We start from the raw sequence: 22,984 nt of genomic DNA, 5'->3' as shown, positions 1-22,984 counted from the left end.
AAGAAAAAGAAATAAATGTAGATTAATTGAAAAGGAAGAAATAAACTTTCCATTTTCAGATGACATGATTGTCCACATTGAAAACTCTAAGGAATCTTAATTTAAAAAATCGTAGAAGAAAAACTAAATTCACAGGATCACAGGATACAAAATCAACACAAAAATCAAATCATATCTATATATTAACAACAGACACGAGGACACTGAAATTTTAAAAAACGTAACAAAGGATGTGACCTTAAAGGGCAAGGAAAGAGACTAATAGGATATTTCTTTAAAATAATTCCTTCAGCAAAAGTCCTGACTTTCGTATGCTCCAGAATGAGATTTAAATGGCAGGGGACAAAATATGCTAGATATTCTAGAGTTACCACTGCTTTTATACTTCCTCTATGGAGTGTGAACTGTAAGAATGTTGTCTACAGTCCAGATACTCTGTAGGCATATCAGGTCCATTCCTCCTCTCCATCCCCACTGCTCCTCTCTCAAGTTCAGTCTTCAACATCATCTGCGCATACATATTAGTTTTAACAGTTGCCTCAGCAGGCTACCTTCTTCCACTCTCACTCACCTCTAGAACATCTTCCGTAACATTGACCCCAGGATTTCAAGCAGCTTAGAAAAAGTCAAGAGACACTATGTCTGGCTACTTCCTCCACACTTTAAGAACCTAGCACAAAAAAAAAACACAACAAATTACTGTCCTCATTATTATAATTTAGGAATATAAAAATAACATAGCTGAAATTGTGTCAACTGGAGAAAAAAGGTGAATGACTGTTTGTTTTACGTGTATAAAAAGTTTTTCTCTTAAAAGGGAGAATTCTGGTTACTCTTCAATCCTTCTGAAGGTAAAACCAAAAAACTCAGAAAAAAATTAATATTTCAAATAGTTAAAAATGTAAATAAACAACCAAAAGTACTTTGTGGGGCAATATTAAAGAGGGTTGGCAACCCTCTGTATCTAGCCAGCCCAGGTAGTCTTTCCTCTACAACCAACAGAATTGACCAAACTTAAAGATCTGTGTTTTTTTTTAATATTAGCCTTTTTAAATATTAGAATGTTTTTAATGCTTTACTCATAGCATTCCACAAACAGATTCAAGTTAAAGTTCTATTAGTAGCGTAACAGTTACAACTCAGATTTCTAATCATACTACTATTCAATTAAGCTAAAGTATAATTACAATGTCCAACACACTGAATTATCTAGATAGTCTTATACTGTAAAGCTAGTCATGTTTCAGTCAGGTGCTAACTTAATGTTTAATGTAAAAACTACAAGTTTAATGCAAGCTAAAAAAAATACTAATAAAAGCAATAATGTTCTGTCAGTCAACACAAACTTTTCCCTGCCTGTCTCCCACTAGAAATATTTCCTCTACACTTTAATAGCTACTTCCAAAGAACACAGCTTAGAGGGTTCTTTTACAGATAAAGTAAGTTTAAATAGCTTCAAAGATGAACTGAGCAGTTTAAAGTACAGTAAATTCTCAATATTCTTTGATAATGAAGAAAGCAGTATTTCATGAAAACAAAAAAGTCTTAGACATTCTGTCAGATCTGAAATGAAGTAAGATACTTAAACAGTATATATTACAATTGTTTGAAGTGTTGCAGGTAAAAATAGTCTGCTATTGCTTGCAGATAATCCTGAAAACTCACTTATATAATTCTCCACCTTGTCAAATTACAAGAGACTCTAGTTTTCATAATATCAAACTTTCCGAATGAACACTTGGATCTAAGGTGGATGAACCATTCCACAATTGCTATTTCTAAGTAGAAATCATAAACATATATAAACCAAAATATAATTTTATTGAGTTTATAAAAGGCCTTGTATCATTCCATGTTCTATAAAAATAGTATCAAAGACATCATTTCTCATATAAAGACCTACATAAAAAATTTTTCTTTGACTTTATTGCTAAGATTTCTCTCTTTAAAAAAGTGATATGCTTCCTTTAAGCAGACAATGAAAAACATATAACTCACTTATTTTCTGCTGTTACCAACAGGAAATCCAAATGGAAAGCCTTAGTTTATAAATTTCTGATAGACCTGGAAATCCCCCTCCCACTTCCTTATATATGTTCAAGTGTGGGTTTATGGTCAATCGTCCTTTTTTTCCCCTTTCTTTTTGGAAGCAGATGGGAATTAAAAAAAAAAAAAAAAAGTTAACAGTCAAGTTTTCTGAAACTTGAAAACTCTGTACTTCTGGTTCTAAAATCCAGTAATTTCAAATGTTCCCATAGGGGAAAGGGTGAGAATTTCAATGGGCTCTAAAACTGGATAAACCTATCATAAAAATAGTAGTAAATTATAAGAAACCATATGACTTCTCAAAGAAGAGAAAGTCAATTTAAGCAAAATACTGAAGAAACCAAAGGAAATCAAAATACTTAATAACATAAAAATTTTAAACTTTTACATGTGAAAACATGTCATAAACAAAATTCAATATATGACAAAGTGTTACTATATTTGTAAGAAAAAGATAAAATACCTCAATAGAAAAATAGCAAAAGATATGTCCAGAAAAGTCACAAAGTCAATATATACTTGGCGATAAATATATGAAAAAAGGTCATTCTTGGAATTTATGAAAGATATCAAAATAAAATGTGACATAAGATTTTTTACTTATTAACTTGATAATCAAGTTTTTTTTCTTTCACATTTTAATTTAATGGTAATATCTAAGCATGGGAATTGCAAAACTAACATATTAATGTAAGGACATAAATCCACGTGGCATTTCAAGAGAGAAATTTTATATTACATACCCAAGCTTTAAAAAGATATATACCTTTGGCTCAAGACTTCACAATTAGAAATTTATTCCTCCAAAAAATAATCAGATAAGGACACACAGATTTATATACAAGAGCTATTCATCATAGCATTAGTTACAGTAGCAAAAAACTGGCAATGACTGCATTGTTCAGTTTATAGAGGACTGGTTAAATAAATTATAGTACTTTCAGATGCTGAAGTAATAGAAAGACATTAAAAACCATGTTTCTATAAGCATTTAATTTTCTGGAAATGTTCATGATACCAAATGAATATGGTTATAAAACAGTATTTGTAAACTGACTTCAACACACATACACATACAAACATGTATTTTAATAAAAAGATTATGGGTAGAAAATACCACTGTGGTTATCTTGGGTGGTTCTTGATTATTGTAATTTTCTTTTCTTCCCCTGTGTTTTCTAAAATATTACATTCAAATTATTAATTTCCGAATGGGGGAAAAATGCGATTTCAAAAGGAAGTAGATCTTGAAAAAGATCTAATTTCATATTATATACCCCAAATTAAGTGTAAAATGCAGAAGAATTAAAGTATTAAAAAAAAACTTTTTAAAGAAAAGGAAGGGGAACAGTGGGAAAGGAAAAGACACACAAAGAAATGAGGGATTAGAAGGGCAGATAAACACAATCGATGGAGAAAGGAATAACAAACAGAGCTCTCCACTAAAGCCAGCCTGATTTTCTCAAACAGTATTGGGGATGAGTAGTAACACTGGATTGGGAAGTAGGAAACACCATTTACAAAAGAGTACCAGTAATAAGTAATGTGCATTCTTTTGGATAGAGATACTATTTATAGGATAACCCACAGAAATAGATTATGTGATGCTATATAACATTAACAATTCTAGTGCAGCTGAGCTTAGAAGATTAGTTTCTAAAATAAATTTAAAAAGAAGAGAAAAAGCAGTGGTAGGAGCAGTGGGTATTCCATTGTCATAAAAATTTTCTACTTGTTAATAAAAAAAGTGGCACTCTGATATGAATTCAACTCTTACATATCAATCTCTTATAAATTCAACTCTTTCCTTGTGTATCAGTCTCTTCTCGTTGTTGGGTATTAACATTCACTCAGGTTGTCAAATGTAGGTATGTGTGGTTGGGGAGAAGTACTGGTTTTAAATGTGAATTTTATGATATGGGAAATAAGAATTCTCACTAAAATCCAAATCAAAATTAGTAAAACAAATGGAGCTAGACCTCAAGGATACCGGAACTGAGAGCCTGGTCCATTTCCATGATTGCCCTAGGGAACCAAACAGCAGGAGTATTTGAATTGAAACCTGTATTTGTAGAATACTTCTTAATGTCTTGTAGTATACTAGAATTCCAGGGGACATGATTTATGAACTGCTGGAATAGGGACTAAAGCATTAAACATCTCTATATTATTACATGCTGTCACAGAATCTTTCTCAAGAGAAAGGCAGTTACTTATCTACAAGGGAGCTCCTATAACACTGTCAGCTGATTTCTCAACAGAAACTTTGCAGGCCAGAAGGGACTGGCATGAAATATTCAAAGTGATGAAAAGCAAGGACCTACAACTAAGGCTATTATTTAAAATTGAAGGAGAGATAAAAAGCTTCCCAGACAAGAAAAAGCTGAAGGTGTTCATCACCACCAAACCAGTATTTCAAGAAATGTTAAAGGCACTTTATGAAGAAGGGGAAAAAAAGAACGTAAGTATGAATAATAAAATGGCAATCCCTATGAAACATACATATGAATAATCACTTTAAATATAAATGGATTAAATACTCCAATCAAAAGATGTAGGGTAGCTGAATAAATAAGAAAATAAGACCCATGCATATGCTGTCTACTAAAGACCCACTTCAAATCAAAAGACAGATCGGGACTGAAAGTAAAGGGACAGAAAAAGATACTTCATGCAAAAAAAAAAAAAAAAAAAAAAAAGCTGGGGTAGTTAATACTTATGCCAAACAAAATAGATTTTAAAACAAAGGCTATATTAAAAGACAAATGAAGACATTTCATAATGATAAAGAGATCCATCAAACAAGAGGATATAACTTTTGTAAACATTTATGAACCCAACATAGGAGCACCTAAATTTATAAAGTGAAGATTGACTGACATAAAGGGAGAGATTGACAGTATAGTCATAGTAAAGGACTTTAAAACCCCATTGACATCAATGCATAAATCTTCCACACAGAAAATCAACAAGGAAACAATGGCCTTAAATGACATATTCACCCCAAAACAGCAGAATATACATTCTAAATTTTCAAGTGCACAGACCACGTGTTAAGCCACAAAAGAAGTCTCAAGAAATTTAAAAAGAATGAAATTATAACGAGCATCTTCTTCAATCACAATGGTATGAAGCTAGAAATCAATTACAAGAAAAAACTGAAAAACACAAACACATTGAGGCTAAATAATATGCTGCTAACAATAAATGTGCTAACGAGATCAAGGAAGAAATCAAAAGATTCCTTGAAGACAAATGAAAATGAAAACACAACAACCCCAAATCTATGGGACATAGCAAAAGCAGTCCTACGAAGGAAATTCATAGCAATACAGGCCTACCACAAGAAACAAGAAAAATCTCAAATAAACAGTCTAACCTTACACTTAAAAGAACTAGAAAAAGCTCACAGTGAGAAGGAAGGAGGGAAATAATAAGAACAGAAATAAATGAAGTAGAGTCTAAGGGAAACAGTCCAAAGATCAATGAAACCAAGAGCTGGTTCTTTGATAAGATCAACAAAATTGACAAACTTTTAACCAGATTCATCAAGAAAAAAAATCAGAAAGAGGAGAAACCGACCAACACCATAGAAATACAAAGGATTATAAGAAAATACTATAAACAGTTAAATGTTAACGAATTGGATAATCTGTAGAAAATGGATAAATTCCTAGAAACATACAATCTCCCAAGACTGAGTCAAGAAGAAACAGAAAATCTGAACGGAGTAATAACTACGAATGAAATTGAATTAGAATTGAAAAAGTTCCCCCCAAAACAAAAGTCCTGGATCGAATGGTTTCACAGGTAAATTTTACCAAACAAGGAAGAATTAACACCTATCTTCCTCAAACTAACTATTCCAAAAAACTCAAGAGGAGGGAAGGCTCCCAAGCTCATTTTACAAGGTCACCATTACCCTGATTCCAAAACCAAACACATTACAAAAGAAGAAAATTATAGACTGAACACAGATTCAAAAATCCTCAAGAAAATATTAGCAAACTGAATTCAGCGATACGTTAAAAAGACCACACCATGATCAAGTGGGATATTTCCTAGGATGCAAGTTTGGTTCAATATCCACAAATTAATTAATATGATATACCACAAAAACAAAATGAAGGATAAAAATCCTATGACCCTATCAATAGATGCAGAAAAAGAGTTTGACAAAATTCATCATCCATTAATGGAAAACTCTCAGCAAAGTGAGAATAGAGGGAGCATATCTCTACATAATAAAGTCCATATATGACAAACCCACAGCTAACATCACACTCACTTTCACCACTTTCAGACAACGAAAGGAAGGGAGGTGAGAAGGGAAGGGAAGGGAGAGGAGGGGAGGGGAGGGAAGGGAAGGGAGAAAGGAAGAAAGAAAAAGAAATAAAAGGCATTCAAATTGGCAATAAGTCAAACTGTCAATATTTGCAGATGACATGCTACTATATATAGAGAACCCTAAAAATTCCACCAAAAGGCTATTAGAACTGATTAAATGAATTCAGGAGAGTAGCAGGCTACAAAATTAATATCCAGAAATCAGCTGTAATTTTATACACCAATAATGAACTATCAGAAAGAGAAATTAAGTAAACAATCCCATTTACAATTACATCAATAGAATAAAATAAAATACCTAAGATAAATTTAACCAAGTAAGTAAAAGATCTGTACAGAAAATTATAAGACACTGAAGAAACTGATGAAGATATAAAAAAAAGGAAACATATACCATGTTCACAGATAGGAAGAGTCATTAAAATGTCCATACTACACAAGGTAATCTATAGCATCAACACAATCCCTATCAAAATACCAATGACATTTTTCAGGGAACTAGAACAAAGAATCCAAAAATTTATATAGAACCACAAAAGACCCTGAAGAGCCAAAGCAATCATGAGAGAAAGAACAACAAAGTTGGAAGTCTCATGCTACCTAATATTAAGCTATACTAAGAAGCTATAGTAATAAAAATAGCATGGCGCTGGCATAAAAACAGATACATAGTACAAGGGAACAGAATAAAGAGCCAGAAATAAACCAATGCCTATATGGTCCACTAATCTATGATGAAGAAGGCAAGAATATACAATGGGGTAAAGATAGTCTCTTCGATAACCGTGTTGAGAAAATTGGACAGATATATGCAAAAAAAAAAAAAAAATGAAACTAGCCTACCTTCTTATACCATACACACAAATAATTCAAAATGGATTGAAAGCTTAAATGTAAGACATGAAACCATAAAACTCTTAGAAGAAAACACAAGCAGTAAACTCCTTTACATTGCTCTTAGTAATATTTTTTGATATAAGTCTTCTTGAGCAAGGGAAACAAAAGAAAATATTTAAAAAAAGGAGACAACACCAAACTAGAAAGTTTCTGCATAGCAAAGGAAATCTTTGACAAAACCAAACAAAAACACCCTACTGAATGGAGAAGATATTCACCAATGATACATTGATAAAGGGTTAATATAAAAAATTTATTTAAAAAACCTCATGCAACTCAACACCAAAACAACAAACAATCCAATTAAAAAATGGGCTGAGGACCTCAACAGACATTTCTCAAGAGAACACACACAGATGATCAACAGACATATGAAAAGATGCTCAGTGTCACTAATCATAAGAGAAATACAAATTAAAACCACAATTAGATATCATTTTATACCTGTCAGAATGGCTGTCAGTAAATCAAACGACAAGAGCTGGTGGGGATGTGGAGAAAAGGGAACCACTGTACACTGCTGGTGGAATAGCAAATTGGTGCAGGCACTATAAAAACCAGTATAGAGTTTCCTCAAAAGATTAAAAATAGAACTCCCTTATGACCCAGAAATTCTACTTCTGGATATTTATCTGAAGAAATCCAAAACACTAATTTGAAAAGATATATGCACCCCTATGTTCAATGCAGTGTATTTACGATAGCCAAGATATGGAAGTAACTTAAGTGTCCATCAATAGACAAGTGAATTAAGATGTGGTATAGATATATACAGTAAAATATTACTTGACCATAAAAAAGAAAGAAATCTTACCGTTTACGACAACATGGATGGACCTATAAGGTATTACACTAAGTGAAATAAATTAGACAGAGAAAGACAAATACCATCTAATCTCATTTACATGTGGAATCTAAAGAACAAAATAAATGAACAAACGAGACAGAAACAGACTCATACAGAGAACAAACTGATGGTTGCCAGATGGGAGAGGTGTTGAGGGACTGGGTAAAAAAGTAAAGGGATGAAGAATTACAAATTGGTAATTACAAAATAATCATGGAAATATGAAGTACAGCATAAGGAATATAGTTAATAATTCTGTAAAAACTACGTATAGTGCCAGGTGGGTACTAATCAGGGGGATCACTTCAGAAATTATATAAATAAATGTCTAATCACTGTGCTGTGTACCTGAAACTAATAGAAAGTAACACTGAATGTCAACTATGATTGAAAAATTTTAAAAATAAAATAAAAAGAAGGAAACATAAACCCTCACTGAAGGAAGACACCTTCTTTCTTGACTTCAAGGAATGCCCACAAGTAATTTCAAGGATAATAAACAGAAGGCACAGTGAACTATAGCATACAGAAGACATCATGAGTGAAAACAAGAGTCCATAGGAAATAAAAGTATCAGCAGTCAAATTCTTTCCAATGAGAAAATCCTAGGCCTAGATGGCTTCATTGGTGACTTCTATCATTTAAAGAAAAACAAAAATTCCAATCTTACACAAGCTCTTTCAGAGATCAGAGAGAGAAGTACTCCCTAACTTATTTTATTAGGCTCATAAAACCTAATACCAAAGCTTTTTAGCAAGGACACAATGAGAAGAAAGGATATAGGGCCAATGGATATAGATACAACTTTTAAAAATAAAATGTTAGCAATCTGACTCCAATAGTATATATAAATGATCAAGTCAGATATAGCCTAGGAACACAAGGTTGAATTAATATTAGAAAATCAATTAGTGTGATTTTATAGCACTGATAAGTTTCAGAACAAAAAATATGATAAGCATTTCATAAAACTCAACATCCATTTGTGATGAAAATTTTTAGCAACCTAGAGGTTTATTTATTTAAAAGTAAACCTCGCCTAACTTGATAAAGAGCACTCCCAAAAAATGACAGCTAACTTTATCGTTGATAAAATGCTGAGACTGCAATCAGACAAAAATGCTTATTATCACCTCTTCTATTCTACATTGTGATAGAGGTCCTAGTCAGCAGAATAAGGCAATTTAAGAAATAAAAGGCAATCCTGCCATGCCCTAGCGCCAATCCAGTCACCCAGTTCAGCCATGACTAAAGTGGTCCTCACCTTCGACAGCTATGGGAAATCATGATTCTCTAAGTTCTATCAGCCTTACAGTGAAGATATGTAACAGCAAATCATCAGGCAGACATTCTACTTAGTATTTGAGAGAGATGAAAATGTTTGTAATTTCCTAGAAGGGGGATTATTAATTGGAGGTTCTGATAACAAACTGATTCACAGACATTATACAATGTTATATTTTGTCTTCTATGTGGATTCTTCAGAAAGTGAACTTGGCATTTCAGATATAATTCAAGTATTTTTGGAAACATTAGACAATTGTTTTGAAAATGTCTGTGAACTAGATTTAATTTTCCATGTAGATAAGGTTCACAATATTCTTGGAGAAATGGTAATGGCCCCAGGGAATGGTACTGAAGGCCAACATGAATGAGATTGGTACACAAACTGATGCACGAAATTAACTGGAGAAATCTGAAGCTGGTTTAGCGGGAGCTCCAGCCCGAGCTGTATCAGCTGTAAAGAATATGAATCTTCCTGAGATTCCAAGAAATATTAACTTTGGTGACATCAGTATAAAAGTGCCAAATCTACGCTTTTTTAAATAAAAAATTTAAAAAGCCACTCCAAAGTAAAATCCAGGGGAAAAGTTATCTAAGTTTACTATGCAGTTGTTTACCAAAATAGAGGAGTGTCTTAACTTTTGCTCTTAGATTTAAGTCAAAGCACTGTATAGAAGTTGTGTAAAATCAGTATGGCAGTTCAGTGTTGCTTTTCTTGCTCAGTGATTTTGAAGAAAACTGAGTAGTTCCAGTGTGATTTTTTCTTTCTCTTCGAAACTTCATTCCTGTGACTACATAAGGTATGCCTCTATGTATTGGTTACAACAGTATTTCAAAAAGTGTTTGAGACATTTCTTTAAAATTATGTACAACCCAGAATGTTGGTGTTTCATATGAATCACAGGTGCAGTACTCCTTAATTCTTTCTGTTATTTGTCACAACTGTTATTTAAAGAACCAAGTACATATTGCATGAACACATTATGACCCTTTCTCTTAGTTTAAATAAACTCCAAGGTTGAGGGGAGGAGGAGAAGAAAATAACCACTAACTTTATCTCTACAGATTAGAAAGGAACAATTATCATTATTCCTGGATGAGATAACTGTATATTTCAAAATAAAAAAAAATCCAAAATGGATCTACCAAAAAAAATGATTAGAATTAATAAGAATTTGGAAAGGTGGGTAGATACAAATCAGTATGTAAAATATCTATTGTGGCCCTATAAGTCAGCAACAAACAGAAAATGAAATGTAAAAAATATATACCATTTGCAATAGCATCAATGCTATTAAGTACCTAGGAGAAATCTAAGAAAAGATCTACAAATCTCTAAACAAATTAAAAAAAAAAAAAAAAGCATGACCTGTAAGGGAAAAGGATTATATATTACATTGAAAGTAGAAACTACTCTATTAATCAAAAACACAGGATAGGAAACAAAATTCTCAACACATAAAATTAAGAAATTAAAAGACTAATATCCAGAAAGTATGAAGAACTCTTTAAAAAATCAGTAAGAAAAGAACAGATAACCAAGTAGAAAAATGGGTAAAAGACTTTAATAGACACTTCACAAGAAGATATCCAAATATAAAAAGAGGCTCACGGCTCACTCTCCTTAATAAAACTATAAGAGACACCACTCTCTCCTGACCAAAATATTTTAAGTTTGTCAATACCAAGTGATGGTGAGAATGTGAAATATAAGAATGCTCATATCCTGTTGGGTGAGTATACATTGGTTTAACCACTTCAGGAAACAGTTTGGTATTATCTAGTGAACTGGAAGATATGAACTTCCTATTATCCAGCAATTCTACTCCTAATTATAAACCTCAAGATACTGGTGCCCATTAACACCAAGAAAAATGTGGTTATAGCTGAGTTTTTCAATATTTTGAAACAGCAGAAAACACGTTATGGTGTATTTATATGGTGGAATAGTGTGTATAGAATGGATTGGAGAAATGAAAACATTACACACAAACATCACATGGATGAATAGCATAAAAATAAGTCAAATGCAAAAGACATCTGTATGTATGTGTGCAAAAGAGGGAAAAGTAAACTACATCATTTAGGGATACATACATAGGTGGTAAACTTTAGAGAAAAGGAAAAAGTATTATTACCAAAGTAAGAATATGGTTGCTTCTGGGAAATTGGAGCAGGTAGAGACAGATGGGGTTTGACTGGAAAGGGCCACCACATAGCAGGCTTGTGGTATACTGGCAACATTCTATTTCTTAACCTGGGTGGCTGAATATGCATTTTAATTACCCACTAAACTGTACCTTTACATTTTAAGCACTGTCCTATATATCTTAGATTTTATCATAAAAATGGGAATTAAGAAGCAAAAATGAAACGTACACGAGAGAGAGAACAAAGAGCAGCAAGTAGTATTTGTTGTAGGCATCTTCAGTGAAACCCAAATAATAGTCCATCTCTATACTAGACTATTATTTCTCTAATTATATTACCTTTATTACTGTAACATATTATATCTTAAGACAATTTCTAATTCAATTACAGGAAAAATACTCCTTTGCCAAGTTTTTTTTCTACTTTACTCCATATGGTTGCTATATACACAAAGAGCCATTCCAAGAGAGAAAGCCATAAACATTTGGTACAGCGAATCCAGCTAAATGTTTCACTAAAAGAAAACATGAAACATTGGATTACATAGTGGTAGATTTACTTCAAATGTTATGAAATTAGACTTCATGTTAAATAGTTAATTTATTAACAAAATATTTAAGAACGCAATTCTCCTTGATGTGACACTATTCTGTCACAATAGCTATTCATACTAAGATGTTATTCTTTATGAAAGAATCTAAGTTCTTGCCCTGTTCTGCATCTTACTAGCCATGTAAGGCAATTTGGATTTCACTTTCTTATTTAATAGTATGAAAGGAGAACTTTAGTTTTCTAGATATAATTTTTGAATTTCATCTATTTAACTAACCTAGTCCCTTAAGTTGAAATAAAGCTAATGGGGAAAACTTTTATTTGATTTTAAGAGTTTTTACTTATATCTAGAAGCTATGAGAACTTATGTTCTTGGCTTTACAGTTATAATGTGGTATTTTTAGGACCAACTATACCTCAAATACAGTTGGATGTGTATGGGAAACACACTTTTGGTCCACACATCCCACCCACTTTTCAGTCCACTAATAGCCTAAAAAGTCTGTCTCAAGTTGGCTATTCCTCATCACACCTCAAATTCACTATATCTATAATTAACTTAACATTTCTCCCCAAACTGGGATATGAGTACATTTCTATGGAATTTCTAGAAATTTATTTTTACCCTTCTTCCACTTAACACTATTATATTTAACATTACCTAGCTGAACAGTTTCTTTTTCCAGCATGGTTCTAAAATTTACCTTTTTTTTGCACTTTCACTGCCAGTAACCTTGTCCAGATTTCTATTGCCACATTCCTAGATTTCTACAACACCTTAATCTCTTCTCTCTTCCTAGACTCATAACACCACCAGACTCATTTCCTTTCAGGAATATTCAACAGTCACATAGGGCATCTTGTGGCTGACTTTCACTCAGTGCTATCCATAATTAGGCCTCATTTTATCCAAAGTTAATTCTCCTTACTCTGAAACATCTCCAACACCTTGTCCTTCACCATTCAATTATATTTTTAATGTCTACATTAAGTTCTGATTTCTCTAAAAAGATTTACTACCTATACCACGATTTGTTCTTTTCTTCTCAGGCATGTACTTTTTCTCTCTAAAACAGTACGCCAAGGGGAGGGATAGAAATTTACATCCAGATTTTTTAGAAAAAGACAAAAAGGTGTTAGAGCCAAGGTGCTCTATTTTATTCTGGTGCTTGGTCTTCGCTCAAGTAACTAAGTAAATCAACAGCTGGTCTGCGAGTTGGCTAGTGAAGTATTACGCACCATTCTGCCAAATGGACTAAATAGTCAGCTGCAACTTCTATGAGATTCTGTTTAAACCACAGGGCGTGTATTCTACTTACGTAACTATTTGAAAACTTGATCAGAGAATTTTAGTAAAAGAATCTGATTGCTAATTTGGACTATGTACCCAGTGGTATAGAGAACAAGACCCAAAATTTTCTAGGCATTAGTCATATTATTGGCAAACAAACATTCAATAATAATTGTCACTAAACTTCCATCTAATAAGAAAAGAGATCAGTTGATAGGAATGAAGCTAATTTTCCTTATTCTACCCATTCTTAACTCTTTTCTCTTAAATGCTAGAGCAATTTCATAAAAGCAAAACCACCAAGCTACAGCTATAATAATTTCTTTCAATGAGAAAGTCACGGTAAAATTTTCACATATCAAAAGGATACGGATTCACAGGGTGTACTCTCCCCTATCTTGACCATATAATCAAGTAATTCTTCATTAAAACAAAATCTAATCTTTTCTTGAGAAAAGCCACTATATTTCCTTCTAATTCCACTCTTGTAACTACTTTCCAAATTTGACACCAAAATAATGATTTTCATAACTTAGTGTAGTAATTTATACTTCAGAAACTATGATTAGGAGAAAGGGTGAATTACTTACTATAAAAACAAGTCCCTGATGTAGATGATTATTTTTATTATTTTAACTTTTCTTAAGTTTTCTTAAAAAATGGTATGAAATTATATGGTTTCTGTTTGGTGGTAGTGGTGGTAAAATTACAATAGAATAAGACACTATTTGTATTGAAAATACTTGAAGAAAACAAAATCTTACAAAATCTTACACAGCATCTACTGATAAATGAAAAGATAAATAAAATGTTGTATATTTTATATATATAATGGAATACATTCAGCCAATTCTGACACATGCTAAGATATGGATGTACTTTGAACTGGCTGTCACAGGTAAGTAATAGCTGAACAGCATTCTAGTCTATAGTAGGAACTTGGTATTTGATGATCAAATACCTTTTCATATAAAAGAAGTTATAAATATGAGGGGAAAATAAATTAATTGCTACTTAAGGTTACTAGTTTTAATTTTTACTCAAGCAGGTAGTATTCTTTTCTTTTCTGCAATAATCATGTATTATTTTTGTACATTTATAGTTTTGTAATTTAAAAACAACCACTCATGCCCCATCAAAAAAAAAAAAAAAAAAAAGGGTAGCAACTGAGGCAGCAACTGATACCTCATAGAAGTATTAGAGACAAATTATGGAGAGAGTATATGGCCTCAGTGAATTAATACTTTCTAAAGTTTTAAAGACCAGAAACTCTTAAAATGTCTCACACAATGTTTCCATTATTTTTGTCTCTAGCTCTTCCTAAACTTAAGTAGTGCATTTTAGACTTTTAACAAATCTTTATTACATGCTGAAAAGACCCTAAAACTTGTGTGGGATACTGGAATTTATTAACTAGAAAACTGTAGGACATGGTTTTAAAATATTTTATCCTCTCATTCTTGTTTTCAATTTGTTTTAGAAAGTGTCTTTGGTATCTTCAATTAGATTATGAGTTTTACCAGTACCGTACTCCGGTAACAGGTATCAGAACACTTGCTAAGAACATTGAAAAAAAAGATTTTAATTTTTTAAAGGGTGGTTAGGTGGCTTTCTTAATTTAGACTTGTTATTCAAATAATTTGTGTCTAACTTTTGTTTGAAAGAATGTAGTTATATTTTTTAAATCCCTGAATATCATTTGATATTTACTCATTCCTTACAATGGTTATTCTGTATTACAAAATAATTTGGGCAAAAATAGGAATCCAGTGGGCAAAGAGACCTTTGACCCATGTAATTATTTCTCAATGAATGCACTTTAAAATAATAAAACTTCTTCAATGATGATTCATCATACCATTTTTAAACATTGTAAAAATGAAGCTAACAGTGAATCTAACTACTGTGAAAGCTGGTTATAAATTCACCCAGCTCATCACCATAAGGGAGACCAATTCTCATGGCCCTAGACTTAAAAAAAAAAAAAGGATTATAGTAAAAGCGACTTCTAAGAATACAGAAAGGACATAGTTGCTAGGACATAGCGTCTACAGCTTTACAATATTCTCAAAGGGGTCAAGCCTATTAAAGATCCACACCAGTTCCTCCAGGTATTAATTACATTACCTCACTAGATTCCCAGACTCCAGTTGAGTCTCCTTTAATCTACCCTCCATAGTGTCACCAGGGAGTGCAACATAAATCAATGTTAGAAAATATAATTCTCTTTTCAAAAATTTTTGGTGTTCTTTACCCCATGAGTGATTAAAATGTAAATTCTTTCAAGTAGCGTATAGGGCCAATAAGAATCTGGACCCTGCCTATTAAATTTTCCTTCCTTCATTCATTCCTTCTAAGTTCTAACCTTCTAACATTGAACTACTTAAGTTTCCTGAACACTCAGGCTTACATTTGTATGTTTTTTCACAATACTGCTGTTCCTATAACCTAGAATGTCCTCCCCCTACTGATACTATACCTGGCCAAGTACTATACTCATTCATTAAGTCTCAGTTCAACTGCCACCTTCTCTGTCAAGTTCTCTAAGACTCCTCCAGGCCTACTGAAGAAGTAAGTGCTCCTCTTCAGTGGGGCATTGGTAAACTAGCTCTCAGAAGGGGGGAAAAAAGCCGATAGTCAGTTCTGCTCTAACGTTTGTTTTGAAAACTCAAATTTGTTTCAGTGTGCCTGTTACATTAGGGAACAACATGGGCACAACATGAATCCCATTTGCTTACGTGCCATTAAACTTTAGATGAATGCAGAAAACTGTACCCAACTGCACTGAGCCTGACTATGAATATACAGCACACACATACCTCAAACATATTCTAGCTACCTCAGTTCACCCATCAGAAGCCACACCCACTCACATCTGGTATTTAACTTTTCCCTCAGATTTCAGGCACCCTCCTTCTACTACCTCACAATAGCTCACAAGTGACAATCTTTCCCGGGCCCACTTCCACAGGCAAACTGAGTGTTTTTTAAGGCAAAATATTGTATTTATTATATTTATATTCTTCTTAACCACTTTAACATGTAAAGTGTGCAGCTATTTTTATTAGGTTTCTACCTTTTTAAAAAATGTGTTACTGAATAAATTTTTGAGTATTGTGCCCAATCCCATTTTTCCCGAAGCTTGGTGATTTTTAGGAATGCACGTGGCCTGTTATAGCAGAACCGACTGCATGTAGCTTTTACTGATTTCTGTGGTGTTTGTACCAGCACAGATGATTTCAAATAGACTCTCTGGTCTGGCCTGGCTCCAACACACCATCCTTGCAGTACTCTGTACGTATCTTTATTACATCCAGCGTTCACCAAAGTGAATAGATGCAAGGCAACTGACTACAGAAAAAGATGTTCAGTATTTTTAGTCATTATGGAAATCCAAATTAAAAGCATAATGAAATTGACCAGCTAAATTTTTTATTAAAAATGATAATGCTAAATACTGGTGAAGATGCAGAACAACTAACTCTCATACATTGCCAATAGGGATGCAAAAATGGAACAGCCATTGTGAAAAAGTCTGGCAGTTTCTTGTAAAGTTAAATATACAATTACCATATGACCCAACAATTCTTCTCCTTGGTATTTATCCTGGAGAAATGAAAACTTGTGTTCACAGAAAAACTTGGACATAAATGTTTATAACAGTTCTATTAAAAATTGTCCAAAACAGGAAATAACCCAAATGTCTTTCAGAGGTGATTAGATAAATTATAGTGCTATTTATCAATGGACTACTACTGAGCAATAAAATGAATGAATTATTGACATATGCAACAGCTTGAATGAATTTCAAAAGCATTTGCTGAGTAAAAAAAAAAAACCAGTCTGAAAAGGTTACACGCTGTATGATTCCATTTATATGACATCAGTGGTTGTCAGTGGTTAAGATGGGATAGCCAGGGATTAGTGGCATTATACAAAGGGATAGCACAAGGGAGTTTTGGGGATTATGGAACAGTTTTGAATTCCAATTGGGGTGCTGGTTACTTGGATCTACACATGAGTTAAAATGTATAGAGCTATCCACCCTTCCTCCTCCAAAGTCAATTTCGCTATATGTTAATTTTTTAAAGCTTTAAAAAAGACATAGCATAAACTATTTTAGAACTTTCTAATTCTTTACAAATTAAAGCTCAAAAGTAATGTTTTAGTTATGTGTACATCAGTGAAATGGGAGTATGCAGAGACAAGCTAGCTAAATAATTTAATTACTGAGTGCTTAAATATTCCAAGCTCTAAGGGTCACGCAAGAGATCAAAATGGTATACATTCTCACACTTGGCTGAGACAACACAGATCTATAAGATAGACACCCAAACTATAAATAAGAAAGTGCTATGTAGAACAATTGAAGAATAACATCTAAACAGATATCAAAACAATCCTTGACGAGTCTCCCATGAAAATTAAATGGTAACGCAGAAGAGAAAATAAATTCATCTGATGTAGAGAGGCACTGGGATACAGTGAAAAGAAGAGTATGTTGTAGTGTAAAGACCTATCTCTGCTCTGCCACTAAAAACGTTTGGGTTAAGTCCCAACTGCTCCACAATGCATAGTTAGTAGGCATAGTACCTGACATAAAAAGGACATTTGTTCATTCACTCTGATTTGGATTTGGCTAAGCAAGGAAGGGAGGGGCAGAAGGGGCTCTTAGAAGGGATTCACTCAGGATCTCTTCAACTGAGGACTATGACAAGCTCACTGATTAAATTCAATACTGTCTGCTCATACCATATGAAAGGATAGTGACACCCAGAAGAAGGAGCTGGGCATTCTCTTTGCCTCTTCCAGAGCACAGCCTCTTACATTAAGGGCCTCATTGTCCTGAGCCCAACTGCACTGTTGCCTCACAGTCCCAGGGACCCCCTACGATTCATCAGCTGTCTGGCTTAGTTTCAGTCTGGTTCTGCATCTCAGTAAGGTCATCTAAAAAAAGGAAATTGGATCAGGTCATTTACAACATCACAATATACAAATAAAAAATTAGAAAGATTAACCATAGAACACAAACCTTACTAAGTTGTCAGCTATGAGTAAAAGTAGATAATATTAAATTTATTATCTGGACTTGTTTGTTCTACAAGAAATATCAAATGAGAAATGCCAAATTGGAAAAGAAAATACTACTGAATTATCTAAAAAATGATTCTTATCTCAGTCTCAAAATATTAAAACACAAACGATGCAAAGATTTGTCACGGTTCTTCACTAGATTGAGTTAATTTTTATGATTTAGAACAATATTTTTGTAAATCAAGTAGTGTTAGCACCTCTGCAACACCAAGTGCAGTAGAGTTCCCAGCAAAGTCTGCATGCAGCAAAAAAAAAAAAAAGGTCAACAGTGCCTTACTCTCCAGACCTCAAATCCTGAAGAAAACAAATCATTTTACAGTTACTGATAACAGTTAATGAATGGAACTGTGTGCTACCCATTGTCTAGTCACTTTACATGGATTACCTTACTTACTTCTCACAACAATCCTATGAGGTAGCTAGTTATCACAATTGCAATGATGAGAAAATTGAGGCTCAGGAAGTTGAGAAATTTGCCCACAGCTACAGAGCACTTCACAAAGTCTAAAAATAAGGTAATCATAAAAGAATGTACCAATGTCTCAAGCCTTCAGGAAAACATTCTGATCAGTGGACCCAGTTATTCACATCTCTTTGGCAAATATAGCCCCATAATGAAGATGTGGGCTATCAAACTATCATGACTTGATATTATTTCTTAATGTAAATTAAGAAATTAGTTTTGTTTTCCATGTAAGTCTTCAGTAAGTTTGCTTAGCATGAAATCAGTTCCCCTGACAGAGAAACAGACACCAGACTATTCAACTTAAGGTAATTCGCTGAGGTCTGGCATGAATGGCACCTCCCTAGAGAACATGTCTATTTCTTTGTTCATTAACCACAACATTCTTTTGTCTCTTCTTTTGAATATTAACTTTCTCCACTGGATTTCTAATATGTTCTATATATAGCAATAAATGTGAAGCTGAGTCACCAAAATGAGTTCCTAAAGAGCACCAGGTCCATATGCTTAACATGCTAGAGACAGAGCCAGCAAATATAATATTTTATCAAGAAAACTAAAGATTTCCATTCTTTAACATAAGGACATCTACATCTACAAGGAGGTGGGCAGTAACAGTGGCTGAGAAAGCAAGACCAAAAATTCTTAAAAAAAAAAAAAAAAAGCTTTGAAAAAAAAGAAAGCCGTATTAAGTCCTTTCAAATGTACAAAAAAGTATTTGACAGAAACCTACAATTTCAAACTATGAAACATGGGAGACTGCCTTCATTTGGAAAAAAATTAGAATATATATATTATACATACAGTTTCAGAATAAATATCTCTTTCACTAAATCAAAACTAATAAAGTTCAAGCTAAAATACCTGCAAAAAAAAAAAGCATAATCAAGATGAAAAAACTAAAATTACTCAAGTCCTTCCAATCATTAATTTTATCAGAATTTTAAAAGTGAAAGTAAGTTGTTTATGGATGACGATGCACATAGAATGTCCTTATTGTAGAAAATATGAAAAATATTAAATAGTATAAGAGATGACTGAAAAATCTAACTACTTGGCTGGCATCTTTTATTTTATATCCTTTTAAATAAATGTTTCCTTTTTAAGAAACTCAAAATAAAATATCATCCTACTTTTTTATTTATGATATTGTGAACATTTTCTTATACCTTTAAAGCTCATGAGTTTTATCACCTGCCAATTATTTTTTATTATAATTGGTATACTGAACAAAAAATTTAAGGAACATGATTTATAGTGGTTCTATAATATTTTGTTATAATGGCTGTAGCATAATTTAATCATTTAAGAGGCTTCCAATTTTTTAATTTTATAAACAGAACTGTAATAAGTTATACACATGAGCACATACGTTTGGCCACATCTCTTATTTCCTTCTAATAAATTCCTAAAAATGGAATTTTGGACAAGGGGTATGAACATTTTTAAGGATTTAGAATATTGCCAAATTGTCATTGTAACAGACTGAATATGTCTCCCCAAAATTCATATGTTGAAATCTCATCCCCAATGTAATGGTAGCTGGAAGTGAGGCAAGGTAATTAATTAGATCATGAAGTTGAATCCTCATAAACAGGATTAGTGCCCTTATAAGAGGCCTACATTGCTCTCTTGCTATTACATGAGGATACAAGAAGTCTGTAGTCTGCAATCCTGAAGAGGGCTCTCACCAGAACCCAGCCATGCTAGCACCCTGATCTGAAATTTCTAGCCTTCGGAACAGTTAGAAATAAACTCTGTTGTCTGTAAGTCACCCGTTGTTTATAATAGCATAAATTTATAGCATTTTGTCATAGCATCCTGAGCTGATTGACATCCATTTAGAAAGTTGTATCAAGTTATGTTCTTACCAACAGAAAATACTTGCCAACAACTTGATTCTTTTTTTACCTGAGAGATCTACTGAAGTATGCAGTCTACATCATCATAATGATTGTAACTTCTTAAGTTTTTTCCATAATCTTATTTCATAAGCTTAGAGAAAAATCTTTTAGGAAGTAATATCTCTTGTAGTAAATAAATACTTATCTATGGCAGACCAATTTTTCCAGTGTTATTTCATTTACAAAATTTACCTCTGTTAATTAAATTAACTAAAAAACTAGTATAAATTGCACAAATCCATTTAAAAAACAAAATTATTCTTCTATGTATATATTTGAATTCTGAGTAGAAAATATTTGGGATTTAAAAATTTGAAGATAGCTAAAAACTTTATAAATGTGATGAAAACAATACATAGATCCGAGGAGCTCAATAAACCCCAAGGATAAACAGAAACAAAACTACACAAAGTGGCATCATAATAAAGTTGCTGAAAAACAGTGATAAAAAAAAATCTTAAAAGCAGCCCAAAGAAAAAGCATATTACACACAGTGAAACAAATATAAGGGATCACGACAAAGTTCTTATCAGAAACTATGCAAATAAGATAATGGAATAACATCTTTAAGGTGCTGGAAGGTGGGTGGTGGAATCCTGAAAACCTAGAATTCTGTATCCACTAACACTAACTTTCAAAACAGAAGACAAAGAGAGAGAGAGAATGGTGTGCTATAGGAACTACAAAAGGAAGTTTTTCAAGCAAAAGATATATGATACCAGATACAAATGTGATGTACAGAAAGAAATGAAGATCTGAAGAAATGGTTAAATGAAGGTAAATATTAAAAAGTTTTCTCATTTTTAGTTGCTCTAAAAGCTCACTTCTTGAGAAAAGCAAAAGGAATAGTGATGGAGTTAAAGCAAACATAAAATCAAAATGTACAACAAAGCACAAAAGGTGGGAGGGAGGAATTAGGAGTATACTCTTAGGTAAGATTCTTGCATTACACATGTGGTGGTATATTATTTGAGGGCAGAATGTTATTAAGTAATTAATTATAAGGGCTACCATTTAAAAATTTTTGAGAGAGCTGTTATAAACCAATGGAAGAAAAAAATAACCACTCCAAAGCAGACGGAAAACAGAGGAAAAAAGAATAGTAAGATGGTACATTTTAATATAGCTATATCAATAATTACATTAAATGTAAATGGTCTAAACAAGTGGTTGGCAAACTTTTTCTGTAAAGAGCCAGAAAATATTTCAGGTTTTAAGGACCATATGTTCACTGTCCCGACGGCTCAGCCTTGCCACTGTAGCACAAAAGCTGCCACAGACAATATGTAAATGAAAGAGCATGACTGTGTTCCAATAAAACTTTATTTACATAAACAAGTGGAAGGTCAAGTTTGTTCTGCCAGCGACAGTTTGCCAACTAACAGTCTAAACGCACCAAATAAAAGAGATATTGTCAGACTGTATAAAAAAGCAAGACCCATATATATACTCTCTACAAGAAACCCACTTTAAATATAATGATATAAACAGGTTAAAAGTAAAAAAGGACTTAAAAAGATATACCATACAAATGTTAATCAAAACAAATTTTAGTATCTGAAACAGACTTCAGAACAAAGGAAGTAAACATAAAAAGGGACAATTCATGATGAGAGAGGGTCAAAATTTAACAATCTTATATGTGCTTGTATCTAACAGTGCCATAATAGTGCTGTAACATGAAATGAAATCCAACAGAACTGAAATGAGAAGCTGAGAAATCCAAAATAGGTGAAAAATTCAACTCTCCCCTCTTAGTAATTGATAAAACAAGTCAACAGAAAATTAGTAAAAATATAAGAAGATATATGAAGACCAACCTAATCCAATTCATATTTGTACAACATGACCTAGCAACAGGAGAATATACATTCTTTTTAAGTATACATTGATCATTCACCAAGAAATACCATATGTTGTGCCGTAAAACAATCAAAAAGCTTAAATAGATTGAAATTATTAAGAACATGTTCTTCTTTTACCACTATGGTGTTAAACGAAAACAAAGTAACAAAAGGATGCTTTGAAAATCTCAAATACTTGGAAATTATTTGACACCACTCTTCAAAACAACCCCTGGGTCAAAGAAAAAATTACAAGAGAAATTA

General features: G+C 32.8%; 1 protein-coding gene and 1 pseudogene across 8 annotated transcripts in view; one reads left to right on the top strand and one right to left on the bottom strand.

The window, feature by feature from the left end:
* Positions 1 to 22,984, bottom strand: part of SOCS5 (suppressor of cytokine signaling 5) — a 49,875-nt gene that overhangs the window by 15,241 nt on the left and 11,650 nt on the right. For 2 of the 8 annotated variants that reach the window (XM_016142193.2, XM_016142192.2), the window contains exon 2: positions 572 to 670. The exons of 3 other annotated variants lie outside the window; for them this stretch is intronic. The gene's annotated coding sequence lies outside the window, so the exon portion shown is untranslated. Of the gene's footprint in view, positions 1 to 571; positions 671 to 18,167; positions 19,806 to 22,984 lie in introns of those variants that run through there. 3 more of the 8 variants (XM_036224185.1, XM_036224186.1, XM_036224187.1) reach the window with 3 other exon arrangements.
* On the top strand, positions 9,382 to 9,967 carry LOC107509454 (annotated as a pseudogene).

The sequence above is a fragment of the Rousettus aegyptiacus genome, unplaced genomic scaffold (genome assembly GCF_014176215.1).
Source record: "Rousettus aegyptiacus isolate mRouAeg1 unplaced genomic scaffold, mRouAeg1.p scaffold_m13_p_7, whole genome shotgun sequence".
NCBI lineage: Eukaryota > Metazoa > Chordata > Mammalia > Chiroptera > Pteropodidae > Rousettus > Rousettus aegyptiacus.
The sequence above is the reverse complement of the archived record's forward strand: the minus strand, read 5'-3'. Positions and strand labels throughout refer to the sequence as shown.